At 35.8% G+C, this 14,482-nt stretch overlaps 1 protein-coding gene and 1 long non-coding RNA gene across 5 annotated transcripts in view; both read right to left on the minus strand.

Annotated features, from left to right (window-relative positions):
• Positions 1–14,482, minus strand: part of FCHSD2 (FCH and double SH3 domains 2) — a 332,064-nt gene that overhangs the window by 211,878 nt on the left and 105,704 nt on the right.
• On the minus strand, positions 5,481–14,208 carry LOC144334354 (uncharacterized). Its single transcript, XR_013404101.1, has 2 exons — positions 8,600–14,208; positions 5,481–6,782 (listed from the first exon to the last, which is right to left on the minus strand). It is a non-coding gene; the product is annotated as an uncharacterized LOC144334354 (long non-coding RNA).

Below are 14,482 nucleotides of genomic sequence, written 5' to 3' on the forward strand. Positions count from 1 at the left end.
TTGTCTTCTCTATATATTCTAATCCCACTTACCATGTCTTCCTAAAAACTTAGGGTCCACACTGATTATATTATGAATGTGGCATTTATTCATGTAAATCAGATATAGCCCTATTGATAGTACATATTTGTAACTTTTATGCATACCTATCTTACTTTGTCAATTGGATTTTACATTCTGAATATAGGAGTCCTCATTACCTTGTAACCGTGCAAAAGCAAACACACTTGTTATGCACAGAGCAGAACCTCAAACATAGTGGATGACTTTAGGAAAAGAAGAAGGCAGTTCTCTGGGATATCCAGAGCATAACCTTTTATATACAATCCCTCACCAATTTCACACTGAAGAGTGGGAAATTTATTTTGTTTTTATATGAAATAGCTATGTGAAACATAGGGATTACTCTGACAAAAAGATTGACCAAGTCAAGCTTTTTCCACAAACTCTTCTGCTAGATGCTAAAACAATTTTCCAGCTGAAATATTAAAAACAAAACCATCTATCACTAAAAAAATCTTATGATGAGGTAGAAAGATTGCTTGAGGCCAGGAGTTCAAGCCAAGCCTAGGCAACAAGGAGATCCGTCTCTACTAAAAAAATTAAAAATTAGCTGGGTATGGTAGTGCATGCCTCTAGTCGCAAATACTCAGGAGGCTGAGATGGGAAGATGGCTTGAGCCCAGGAGTTTGAAGCTGCAGTGAGCTATGATTGTGTCACTGCACTCCAGCTTGGGTGACAGAGTAAGACCCTGTCTCTTTAAGAAAAAAGAAAAAAGAAAAAAGAAAAAAAAGAAAAGAAATTCTGATGATTGATGGATTCTTAAAGGGACCTTACAGTTTATCCAGTTGAACCCTCTCAGATCAAGACAACTGGGCAGTGACTCAAGATCCCTCACCACTGATGGGCAGCTGTGGTACATATACAGTGTGGATACTATGCAGCCATGAAAAGAATGAAATCCTGGACTTTGTAGCAACATGAATGTAGCTGGCAACCATTATCCTAAGCGGACTAACACAGAAACAGAAAACCAAATACCACATGTTCTCAAATCTAAGTGGGAGCTAAACATTGAATACAAATGGACATAAACATGGGAATAACAAACACTAGGGAATACAAGAGCAGGGAGTGAGGCAGGGGCAAGGGTTGAAAAAATACCTATTAGGCATGCTCACTACCTGGGGGATGGATTTATTTATACTTCAAACCTCGGCATCGTGCAAAATATCTTGGTAACAAACCTGTACGTGTATTCCCCTGATTCTAAAATAAAAGTTGAAAAAAAAAGATCCCTCACCAAGTAATAAGGCCAATATCCATATAAATTATGACACGACTCCCACTTCAGTGTTCTTTTCCCAGTACATATTTTTTTTGGCTTGACTTCTGTAATGACCCCCAGCCTAGCATTCATAATGTTCTATCAAGTGTTATCAACTTAGTATATTCCAAGTGTATCTCCTTACTTCTTTCTAATATTACTTAAGTCTCCATAATAATTGCAGAATCACTGTTTATTTTTATCTGCAACCAATTTCAGACTGTAGTATCTGTGTACTCCAAATCCTATCTATTCCTCAGGGTCTAGTTCAAGACTGTCTCACTGGGAGTAAGCAATTCCTTTAGGATTTCTCGTGAACTTAAATCTATAACAGAACCTAACTTTCTGCAGGGCGTGATGGCTCACATCTGTAATCCCAGCACTTTGGGAGGCAGAGGTGGGCAGATCACTTGAGGTCAGGAGTTCAAGACCAGCCTGGCCAAAATGGTGAAAACCCATCTCTACTAAAATACGAAAATTAGCTGGGCATGGTGGGGCGTGCCTGTAGTCCTAGTTACTCCAGAGGCAGAGGCGAGATTGCCTGACCCCGGGAGACAGAGGCAGCAGTGAGCCGAGACGTGCCATTGCATTCCAGCCTGGGCGACAGAGCGAGACTCCATCTCCAAAAAAAAAAAAAAGGAAAGAAAAGAAAAGAAATATTAATATGTCACATGTAAGTTTGTCACAGGTGAATTTAAAAATGTAGAAGTATATATTCATCATAGGCTAAATGTAGGTGATTAATAAAATTACTCAACACAGCAATATGTGCATTATTAGGACAAAAAACTTTCTAAATTCACATGCGAGTCACTGGATTCGTTATCAAGAATAACGAATGACGTAGGACTAGTTATTATATCAAGATCTTAGATGTGTCTTCTTTTTTGATGACTTTAAGTGTTTAATTACTCCACATAAGTAAAACAGACTGCTAGAAAAAGTTAGACAACAATTAATTTATAATTTATAAAAGAATGAATACAAATCATTTTGAAGTTTCTTTTTAAATTTTCATATCCCTAATTAATATTCATGAGGACAATATCACAAAAGCAGTTATAAAACTATAATAAACAGGGTATGGAAATACATAGTTGTGCCAGTGGAAAAAGAAAAACATTTTTCTCCCAGCAAAATGGAGGACTTACGTTGAACACAAATATTTGCTAAATAATAGTTTCATATTATTTTAACCAAATTATCCATTACTCACAAATAACACTGTGGAGAACCACATAATGTTACACAAAGGCTGAGTTCATTTGTTTTGGACAGGTGGCCAGTCTGCAGCTCTGTGTCAGCAGCCCAAACCCACCCACAATGGCCCTAAAGACGATTATGCAAATGCCAGCCAACCCAGCTCTTTTCCCAGGAACAGGAGAAGCGCTCCTAGTAGAAGCTGTAATTGTTTCACAGTCATGTGGAAAAACAAAAAGATAGGGTGTTTTGTTTTTTGTTTTTTGCCAGAGGCAGAGTGTTTTCATTAAGGGCACTATTACAATACATGTGAGATGCATAAACACATACACACAGATACACATTTGTATGTGTCTGGTGTGTATTTCTCAAACACCATACACAGTTTATTCCACCCTCCTTCCCAAGTCTCCTTGTTCAGCAGATCTACCTTCTTATCAATATCAAGTCTATTCTGTTGGTGATGCCTTCCCTTGTCAATAAGATATAAACAGAAATGAATAAACTTTTGGTTTTACAATTTTTTATTGTTACATAATAATTGTACACATTTAAGGGGTACACATGATATTTTGACAAACATATTCAATATGTAATGATCAAATCAAGATATTTAGGAAATTTATCATCTCAAACATTTATCATTTCTTCATATTGCAAACATTTCAAATCATGTATTCTAATTATTTTGGAAGATATATTGTTGTTGATTACAGTAATCCGACTGTGCTATAAAATACTAAAACGTATTCCTTCTATTTAACTGTATATTTGTGCCCACTAACCAATCTTCTCTTCAATCTTCCCACAAACTGTTCCCCCCTGCTTTGGTAACTATTGTTCTACTCTCAATCTCCATGACAGCAACGTTTTTAGCTCCCACATATCAGTGAGTGAGAACATGTGATATTTGTCTTTCTGTGCCTGGCTTATTTCGCTTAACATAATGACCTCCAGTTCCATCCATGTTGCTGTAAATGACAGAACTTCATTCTTTTTTGTGGCCAAATAGTATTCCATTGTGTATACAAACCATATTTTCTTTGTTCATTCATCTGTTGATGGACGCTTAGGTTGATTCCATAACTTGGCTACCATGAATAGTGCTGCAACAAACACGGGGGTGCAGATATCCCTTTGATAAACTGACTTCTTTTCTTTGGATAAATATCCAGTAATGAGATTGCTGGATCATATGGTAGTTCTATTTTTAGTTTTTTGAGAAACTTCCATACTGTTTTCCATAGTAGCTATACTAATTTACATTCCTATCAACAATATATAAGAGTTACCTTTCCTCTGCATCCTTGCCAACAGTGTTTTGTTGTTGTTCTTTTTAATAATCACCATTCTGATTGAGGTAAGATGGTATCTCCTTGTGGTTTTGATTTTCATTTCCCTGATGATTAGTGATGCTGAGCATTTTTTCATATATCTACTGGCCATGTGTATGTCTTCTTTTGAGAAATGTCTATTCAGATCCTTTGCCAACTTGTTAATGGGATAATTTGTGGAGTTTTTTTGTTGTTGTTTGTTTGTTTGCTGTCGAGTTTCTTGTATATTCTGGATATTGGTCCTTTATTAAACGAATACTTGCAAATACCTTCTCCCATTCTACAGGTTGTCTCTTCACTACGTTGACTGTTTCTTTGATGTGCAGAAACTTTTTAGTTTAATATAGTCCCACTTTTCAATTTCGTGTTTTGGTTTGTTGTCCATGCTTTTGAGGTTTTAGCCATAAAATTTTTGCCTAGGCCAATGCCCTGGAGTGTTTCCTCTATGTGTTATTTTAGTAGTTTTATAGTTTTGGGTCCTAGGTTTAAGTCTAATCCATTTTGAGATTATTATTAATTTATGTTTTTGAGAAGTAGTCTTGCTTGTCACCCAGGCTGGAGTGCAGTGGCACGATCTCAGCTCACTGCAACCTCTGCTTCCTGGGTTCAAGTGATTCTCCTGCCTCAGCCTCCCAAGTAGCTGGGATTACAGGTGCCTACCACCACAGCTGACTAATTTTTGTATTTTTAGTAGAGACGGGGTTTCACCATATTGGCCAGGCTGATCTTGAACTCCTGACCTCAGGTGATTCACCCACCTCAGCCCCCCAAAGTGTTGGGGCTACAGGCATGAGCCACCATACCTGGCCGAGATTATTTTTGTTTCTGGTGAAAGACAGGGGTCATTCTTCTGCATATGGATATTCAGTTTTCCCAGCAGCATTATTAAAGATGGTATCCTTTCCCCAATATAAGTTGTTGGCACCTTTGTCAAAAATCAGTTGGCAGTAAATATGTCAGTTTATTTCTAGGTTCCTTATTCTGTCCTATTGGTCTATGTGTCTGTATTTATATCAATACCATGCTGTTTTAGTTACAATAGCTTTGTAGTATATTTTGAAGTCAGGTACTGTGATGATTCCAGCTTTGTTCTTTTTGCTCAGGACTGCTTTGGCTATTTGAGGTCTTCTGTGGTTCCATACAATTTTTAGAATTTTTTTTTTTCTATTTCTGTGAAGAATGTCACTAGTATCTTGATAAGAGACTGCACTGAATCTGTCGATTGCTTTGGGTAGAAGAGTCATGTTAACAATGTTCATTCTTCCAATCCATAAGCATGAGATACGTTTCCATTTTGTGTGTTGTCTTTAATTTTTTTCATCAGTGTTTTGCAGTTTTTTTGTTGTATGTAGGTCTTTCATCTCCTTGGTTAAATTTATTTCTAGGAATTTTACTTTTTTCCTAGCTATTATAAATTTGAGGCTTTCTTGATTTCTTTTTCTCCTAGTTCATTATTGGTGTATAGAAATGCTACTGATTTTTGTATGTTGATTTTGTATCCTGCAATTCTACTGAATTCATTTTTCAGTTCTAAGAGTTTTTGTTGGAATTTTTAGGTTTTTCTATGTATGAGGTCACGTCATCTGCAAAGAAGGACAATTTGACTTTCTCTTTTCCTATTTAGATGCCTTGAATTTCTTTCTCTTGCCTGATGCTCTGGCTAGAACTTCCGCCACAATGCTGAATAGGATTGGTGAAAGCGGGCATCCTTGTCTTATTCCACTTCTTAACAGAAAGGCTTTCAACTTTTCCCCATTCAGTATGATGCTAGTTGTGCATCTGTCATATATAGCCTTTACTATGCTGAGGTATGTTCTTTCTATGCCCAGTCTGTTGAGAGATTTTATCATGAAGGAATCTTTACTTCTCTTCATCACAGATTAAATCACTAAAAGCCCTGGTCAAGTAGTGAAGATACATATTATCAGTTTCCATAAGCAAGCATTTATCATCCTATCCACTTTTCTGGGCAACCTGTCAAGTAATGTATAATTTAAATTTTCTATTTGCTTAATTGTTCTTTTCCATTTTGGTAAGCAGATCCACCAACCATTTGTGTAATTAAAGGAATTAATAAGTTAAATTACATACAACTTTTATTGTTGTCTTTAAAAATTGACCCAATGTACACAGTATAGATAAAATATTTTCAGATTTAAAAACCCATTTCTGTACTTTAAATATATGTCAGAGATAGCTAGCTTTACTGGTATCCCCATTCTCCTCTTTTTCAACGTATATACATACATGAAATTTTCCAGCCTCCTTTAAAATTAGATGTGACTATGTGACTGAGTTTTGGCCAAGGGAATATTAAGAGATGTGATATGTGTTACATTCAGTTCTGATCCACCATAACCTCCCAGGTACCATCTTTTTTTCTTCTTCCCCTCTGCTAGCTAAATGTAGAGGATCCAGTCGAGGACTTGAGGCCCTAAAGGATCTAGAAACCTCAAGATTAAAGGATCCTGGACTAAAGGATCTAGGAACCTCAAGATTAAAGGAGCCTGGATCATTGAATCATCACTTGGAAGGCCATTCACCAATTTTGGCAACAAAGTATTAGATGAGTGAGAAATAAATTTCTTTTTATAAGCCTCGGTGACTTGGGAGTTGTTGGTTAAAGCAATTAGCCTATCCTAATGAACACAGAACATTTACCAGTGAGATCCTGTATTTATAACGGATTCCAAATGTGTTACCACTGATATATCCAAGGCCTGCCACTATCCTATATATTACCTTTGTATAAATCAAACAAAGAGACCATTTTAATAGATACATTTTACTCTTAAACTGAACTGTAAAATTCTACGATTATTGCCTCACTTATTAATGCTGAATTCATCAATTAAAAAAAACTTACAAATATTTCCAAAGTCAAAGGCTGGGTGTGGTGTCTTATACCTGTAATCCCAACACTTTGGGAAGCCAAGGTAGGAGTATCGCTTGAGCCCAGGAGTTCGAGACCAACCTGGGCAACACAATGAGACCCTCTATCTCTACACAAAATTTAAAAATTAGACGGGCATGGTGGCACACACCTATAGTCCTAGCTACTCAGGAGGCTGAAGTGAGATCACTTGTGCCCAGGAGTTTGAGGCTGCAGCGAGCTATGATCATGCCACTGCACTCCAGCCTGGGTGACAAAGTGAGACCCCAGTCCCTTAAAAAAGGCACTCGTAAATCTTAATTCTATTAATCTACAATAACAGAATTCAAACTCTGTCCTTAAAAGATTAAGAATACATGTGCTAGATACAGCGTTAAAATTAGGCAAATGCTGGGTAAATATTATATAGAAAACAATGCACATAATACATGCAAAAATAATCCACTTAACATTCTAGCATGTTATATAAAAATCATCTAACACTAAGGATGGGGCTGGGCACAGTGGCTCACACCTGTAATCCCAGTACCTTGGGAGGTCGAGGCAGGCGGATCATGAGGTCAGGAGATTGAGACCATCCTGGCTAACAGGTGAAAGCCCGTCTCTACTAAAAATATAAAAAATTAGCCAGGCGTGGTGGCATGTGCCTGTAATCCCAGCTACTCAGCAGGCTGAGGCAAGAGAATCGCTTCCACCTGGGAGGTGGAGGTTGCAGCGAGCCGAGATCGTGCCACTGAACTCCAGCCTGGGCCACAGAGCAAGACTCCATCTCAAAAAAAAAAAAAAAGAAAAGAATGGAAGGAAAGCAAAAAACATCTCTTGCTTATATTTCTACAATAATTTCAGTAATTTTTTTTTTTTTTTTTTTAGAACAGGGTCTCACTTTGTCACCCAGGCTGAAGTGCAGTGGCAGGATCATAGCTCAATGCCACTTTGAATTACTCGACTCAAGGGATACTGTTGCCTCAGCCTCTGAAGTAGCTGGGACTAAAGACACACACCACCATGCCATGCTGATTTTTTAATTTTTTGTAAAGACAGGGGTCTCGCCATCTTGCCCAGGCTATAATTGAATTCCTGTGCTAAACCAATTCTCTCACCTTGGCCTCCCAAAGTACTGGGATTACAGGTGTAAGCCACCATCTCCAGCATCTACAAGAATTTTTGAAAAGCCTTATGAATTGATTTTAAAAAGAAAACAATTAATAATAAAAAAGATATGAATGGCCAATACAGCAAAAATATATTGTAAATTGCTACAAACATTGGAATATACCTGAATATCAATTTTCACAGAAAGGAAACAAAATTAGATATCATTTTTGGCCCAGGTTGGCAAAAATTTAATGACTCGCAGTATCCACTCCTAGTAAGATAGGATTCATCACATTACTATAAATTATTAGTAGAAATATAAATTGGTATAGCATTTTAAATTTTTATCCATTAGTAATCAAGTTTTTAAAAATGTTTTTACCTACTAATAACTATTAAATTTTTAAATACAGATAGACTTCGCTTACAACGAAGCCATTTTCAGAATTGCTAAAATAAAAGCACAAGTATAACAAGATAAATAAGTACGTTTATTGTAGTATGTATATTTGTTTGTTTATTGACTGATTGATTAAGACGGGGATTTCACCATGTTGCCCAGGCTGGTCTTGAACTCTGCCTCCCAAAGTCTTGAAATTACAATCATAAGCTACCACATGCCCAGTCACAGTATTGTTTTAAACAACTTAAATCAATAGGATGTAGATCAAAATATGTGGATGTTAAACAATTTATATTCACAATATGAACTATGATGCTGTCAATAAAATGAGGTTTTTCTGTATTTACTTTGGGAAAATATCAATGATACTTTTATCAATGATAAAAATACTATTAAAAGACAAGATGCAGAATAAATGTGAATATAATTCTACTCTTTTATAAAGGAAAAACTACTTATTAAATGAGTACTCATAAAAGGAAAAGATTTACACCAACAATGAGGGTAAATTAAAAAAAAATAAAACAAGGCAATTAATTTTATTTCATGTACCACCCATATTATTTGAATTGTTAAAACCACCATTTTTGTTTTAATTAAAGAAAAAGATTCTTATGAAACAGGATGTCAAAATATCTGGTAGAAGCTACATACCTAAATTATAGGGAAGAAAAGTGGTCAGCTTCATTGTTTTTACTGCATCTTATTCAAGGTTATAAGAAAAGAATATGATCCTCCATAATACTCAATGGCATGATTTGTACTTGGGATTATATTTTGAGAAAATTAACTGAGAGAAAAACAGAGCACAAGCAATTCTATCCTTTGTTTTGGATTCACATCCCCAGATAGAACAAAAAATACTGGTCATTGACAGTACCTAGCCACTGCCAAGGATAATGCAAAAAAAAATCCTGAAACAAAGTATTAACCTATCAAATAACATAAAAAACATCTAAAAACTGTTCCATGATTTCTGACGGCAAATATTTATGCTCTTTCTTCCAGAAATGGGATTAGAACCCCCTTCTCTTTTCCTTTCATTTGGCATCAATGTGACCCCAACAAGTACTTTCTAGGTCTAGGACTATCAAAATGCTATAAAATGTATTGACTTTTTTATAATGTGCAAAGCACTGTATCCCTCAGAATTTACTCAGTAAATATTTGCTAATGACTGTATATACAAATGATGGTGAGCTAATGACTTTGTTATCTCATTTAAGCTTAGCAACAACTGTGAGTTACTTATTAACCCCACTATGTAGAAGGGGAAATGGCTTAAGTAATTTATGTAGGGTGATTATGTTAACAAATGGTGGAGCCAGAATTAGAATGCTGATGGTCTTATTCTATGTTATTTCTTTATGTAGTACATACTGTCTGTGAAAACATGAGTTATTTCTAAAAAGGTAGGAAGTTAAAAAACAAAAAACAAAAAAAAAGGAGGAACAAGAAAACAGAACAGAAAGTAACAGAAAAACTTGAAAATGGTAGCAAATCAAACTGCAAAAAGTAAAAACCTGACCCAAAGCCTTTGAGGCATAGCTAGAGCAGCAGGGTATTTCTGTATATCCTGTTTAGCCAATTGTAGTTCCTTTCTTCAGCAGGATCCCTCAGCTCATGCCATGTACTGACACACATATGGGACCCAAAAGTTACCTCTGATCTCCCTTAAGCCAAGGTTCATGATAGTCTAGTACTGGCTTAACTTGTTATTTATGGGTACTAGGCATTTCAGAGATAATTCCTGCAAAACAGAATGGCTTGGTTAGCTGTGTATGGGCTAGCTATTGCTGAATCAATGCTCTGTAACAATTCAAAAAATGCAAATGGATTAAAACAATAAATGCTAACTTCTGCTCATGAATCTGCAGGTTGGCTAGAGCATCTCTGCTTCATGTTGCAGGTCAAGTTCAGGTCTCCTTCACATATCTTTTATTCTGGGACCCCATCTGAAATAGTTACCTGGGTCAAGTTCTTCTTACAGTAAGTGCTAGAAGTACAAAACAGCTGGAAATAACTTGCCATGCCTCTTAAAGCCTCATTTTAGAAATGGCTTTACAGTTAATTCCATCTCCATTCTACTAGTCCAAGCAAGCCATATGACCAAGTCTAAAGTCAGTAAGACAGGGATGTATGTATACTTCACCTCAAGAGAAAGGGTGGGAAATGAGTATTTGCTGAGCAATAATTCAATCTACCATAAACTCTAAGAAAAATTCCCAGAACAATTTCACTTGGATTCAATAACGACCACACAAACATAGCAAGATGTTGATTGAGTAACTCATTGCTATCAAATTCTCACATGACAAAGAGCTAAGAACAGTAAATATTTAAATAACAGAATCAAGATGCTAAAACTTCTCAACATACTGACACAATGGAATAAACCTAATACAACAGAATCTCAAAGAAGTAAAAGTCCTGCCATGGGTTCAGCATAAGATAGTGAAGATCTGATTTAATAGCAAGATATGTAAAAAGACTTAGTGGTTTTTGAGCTTGAGCTCGTTAAGAACCATTAATGTGATAACACTGTCTAAAAGATAATGCAACTTAGCACATATTTAAAGTAATAATAATACAGTTGAGTGCCCAGTATATATGAAGTACATAGTAAAACTTTAAGGAAAAAATTACAACATGAAAGAAACTGTCTCATACCCACAACAATATTAAATTGGGTTCTGATTTCTGTACCAATGTCTGAAGAATAATGGCAGGAAACAAGATAGGTAAATTTAAACCTTTTGGTTTAAAACTGAGTTTCATAGGACATTCAAGTGTGAACTGAATAAACTACAAATTTTTAGGATTGGAAAGACTGGGAACAGGATGTAGACTACTAGAAAGAGATAAGAAGTATAAAAGTTGTCTTCAAATTCCTAAAAGACTATCATTTATGCAAGGAAGGTTTCTTAAAAAAGTTTTGCTCAAGATAAATAGAAACTAACTATAAGCTGAATGCTTTGAGAGACAGTGAAATACTGTCACTGAATGAATTCAGGTAGAAGTTGCCAGGCCTCTCTATATAAGAAGTCAGTAAACTTTTCTGTAAAAGGCCAGAGAGTAAATATTTTTGGCTTTGCAGGCCATAAGATCTCCATGGTAACTACCCTAATATACTATTATAGTGAGAAGGCAGCCATAGACAATATGTAAACAAACAGGTATGGCCGTGGTCCAACAAAACTTTACTTACAAAAACAAGTGTCAGGCAAGACAGCCCTAGTTTGCCAGCCTCTATATTAAAAAGGGGGCTGGACCATATGACCTTCACTCCACTTCTAGCTCCAAGGTTCCATAAAAAGTCATTAAGCAATTCAATGGTATGTAGAAATAAGTGAAAAAGATATATTTAGATTGATATAGAGATGTATACAGACATATATGTACATTTATAAACCATATAGAAAGATTACTATAAACATATATGGGATGGGTCACCTTTATTACAACAGATTTGAACTATAGCTGCTGAATATATAAGGCTCTTAAATAATTCCTTTTGTGGGAGAACATTGGAGTAATCATAAAATAGACATAGGAACCCAGGCCCCCATAATGGTTTTTCAGTATCAGGTGAACAAATAAGACATAAACTAAGGCTGCTGTCCTTAAACAAGCCTTTCCATATCCACATGGGGAGATAATGGGTACATCTGCAAATTGCCTGCTTAAAGTCCCTTTATATTTGTTGATCATTATGTCTCCATTCACAAATATGAGGAAAAAATTGTCCCACTGAATCTCAAATACAGCAAATGAAAACTATAATTGGGTTTTACCGAAGGCCCAGAATATCTACTCTAAGAAAAGTAACATAAGAGTCAGAACACCCCTTCTTGCTACAATGGCCTTCTATTAGTCTCTAGATTAGAACAAAGGTCCTCCAGCTGATTGTTACTGATACATAACAGGCAAGTACAGAAATTGAGAGTAAGCATTTAGATAGTTTTAAGCAATTTGACATCAGTTAGTTTGTCAGCTAAAATGGAAATATTTTAAAAATCTTGGTGGGCACAGTGGCTCATGCCTGTAATCCCAACATTTTGGGAGGCCACAGTGGGAGGATCATTTGAATCCAAGAGTTTAAGACCAGCCTGGGCAACAAAGCGAGACTTTGTCTCTACAAAAATTTAAAAATTAGCAGGACATGGTGTCACACATGGTGCCGCCAGTGGTGTTGCATGCTGAGGAGGGAAAATCACTTGAGCCCAGGGGATTGAGGCTGCAGTGAGCCAAGACTGTACTACTGCACTTCAGACTGGGTAACAGAGTAAGACTCCAGCTCTAAAAAATAAAAAAATAAAAAATTTAAATCTGAGAAAATGTAAGCATATTTTCATAATCTGTCATTGTGTCATCATTTAAATTTTAATCAGCCTATAATTTATAATTCAACATTTTTAGCTACATTAAGAAAGTAAATAGGTATTTTTACACCTAATTTACAATCAGAAAAAGCTTAATGGGCTTTCTTTGGCAAAAAAAGATAAAACGTCTCTAAATGAGGCAGAGGTAGTAAACCAAACAACAATGAAAGTAATTTCAAATAACTAAAGACCAATGACTTTATACTATTTTACACAAAAGTATGATTGGCAGCAAAGTTTAAAACCACTATGGGTTACTTGCAGAGATGTACTGGCTATGAAACTATAAAACCAACAAAACCCAAGTAGCATTTATGCAAAAAACATAGAGACGTTCAAAACAAAAAATAATTTGAAATACAAAGTAGTGAATTGCAAAGCCAAGAGAAGCAAATGTTTGTTATTTCACATAAGTATTAGTGTTTTCAGGCTTTTTTATACAATAGCTCTTCAGGATGCTAATACAGTATATAAACACACACACACACACACACACACACACACAGAGACATTAGGGAAAAATTCCACCAAAGATGTTTGCTTGGAAATATTCAGTGAATCTGCAACAAAGAACCAATTTCCAATGACACCATAGTTTGATGAATTCAGGAACTGGTTAATGACATGGAAGACCAATTCATAGAACAAAGAAATTTAGTGACGTGTTTTTAATTGAAACTTAATAAATGTAAAGAGAGTATGGCATTTCCTTGGTATATGTGTGATCTGAACATGATGGTGCTGTGAAGGAAGAATTATTTTTCCGCTTCACTGTCAAACATAATGACTTCCAAACTGTACAAATCTGTACAAATGAAAAATTATAAGTCAATAAACATGATTCGGAGTTTAAATTTTGTGTAACAGTATATTCTGATGGTGCAATTGTAATGACAAAAAAGTATTCTGGAGCAGTTATCCAGATTAAGTCGTTTACTTCAGAGTGTAAATCAATGCATTGTTTCCTTCATTGGGAAACTCCTGGTATAATGTTTTTTTTTTTTTTAAACACCTGTCTAAACAGTACGTTTAGTGACAATTAATAGTGTAATTGTGAATTACTTAAAGGCTAATGCAATGTATTAGAGTGTATTCTCTTCACTGAGAGAGGATACGAAACAAATTGTACACTACTGTTACTACAAACTGAAGTTCCATGGTTGTCAAGGAGAAACACAGTTGAAAATGAACAATGAAACGAATTCTTAGTGTTTCTGAAAGATAAAAAAGTTTGGTCCTAATATTTTAAAGATGTGAATTGGACAGTTGGATTTATTTGTCTTATATATCCGGTATTTTTAATAATCCTCATAACTGCTTGTAAGAAAGCCATACAAGTATTTCTCAATGACCAAAAAGATCAAAGGGCAAAAAAAAAAAAAAAGATACTAACAGCATTAAAAGATCAGAGTTTCTACAGATATTTAGGACATATTCCATAATTTTCTTTTTTTTATTGAGATGGAGTCTCACTCTGCCACCCAGACTGGAGAGCAGTGGCATGCTGTCAGCTCACTGCAACCTCTGCCTCCTAGGTTCAAGTAATTCTCCTGCCTCAGCCTCCCAAGTAGCTGGGATTACCGATGCCCACCACCACACCTGGCTAATTTTTATATTTTTAGTAAGATGCGATTTCACCATGTTGGCCAAACTAGTCTCGAACTCCTGGCCTCAAGTGATCCGCCCGCCTCTGCCTCCCAAAGTGCTGGGATTACAGGCGTGAGCCACCACACCCAGCCTTTTTCTTTTTTTTTTTTCTTTTCCCATAATTTTCAACGAAGTAGGTATAATCAGGTATTGTACACTTGTTGAAAAATTATCACTAACCTTACAAATTTGATCAAAACA

This window comes from Macaca mulatta, chromosome 14 (assembly GCF_049350105.2).
Source record: "Macaca mulatta isolate MMU2019108-1 chromosome 14, T2T-MMU8v2.0, whole genome shotgun sequence".
NCBI classification, from domain to species: Eukaryota; Metazoa; Chordata; class Mammalia; order Primates; family Cercopithecidae; genus Macaca; species Macaca mulatta.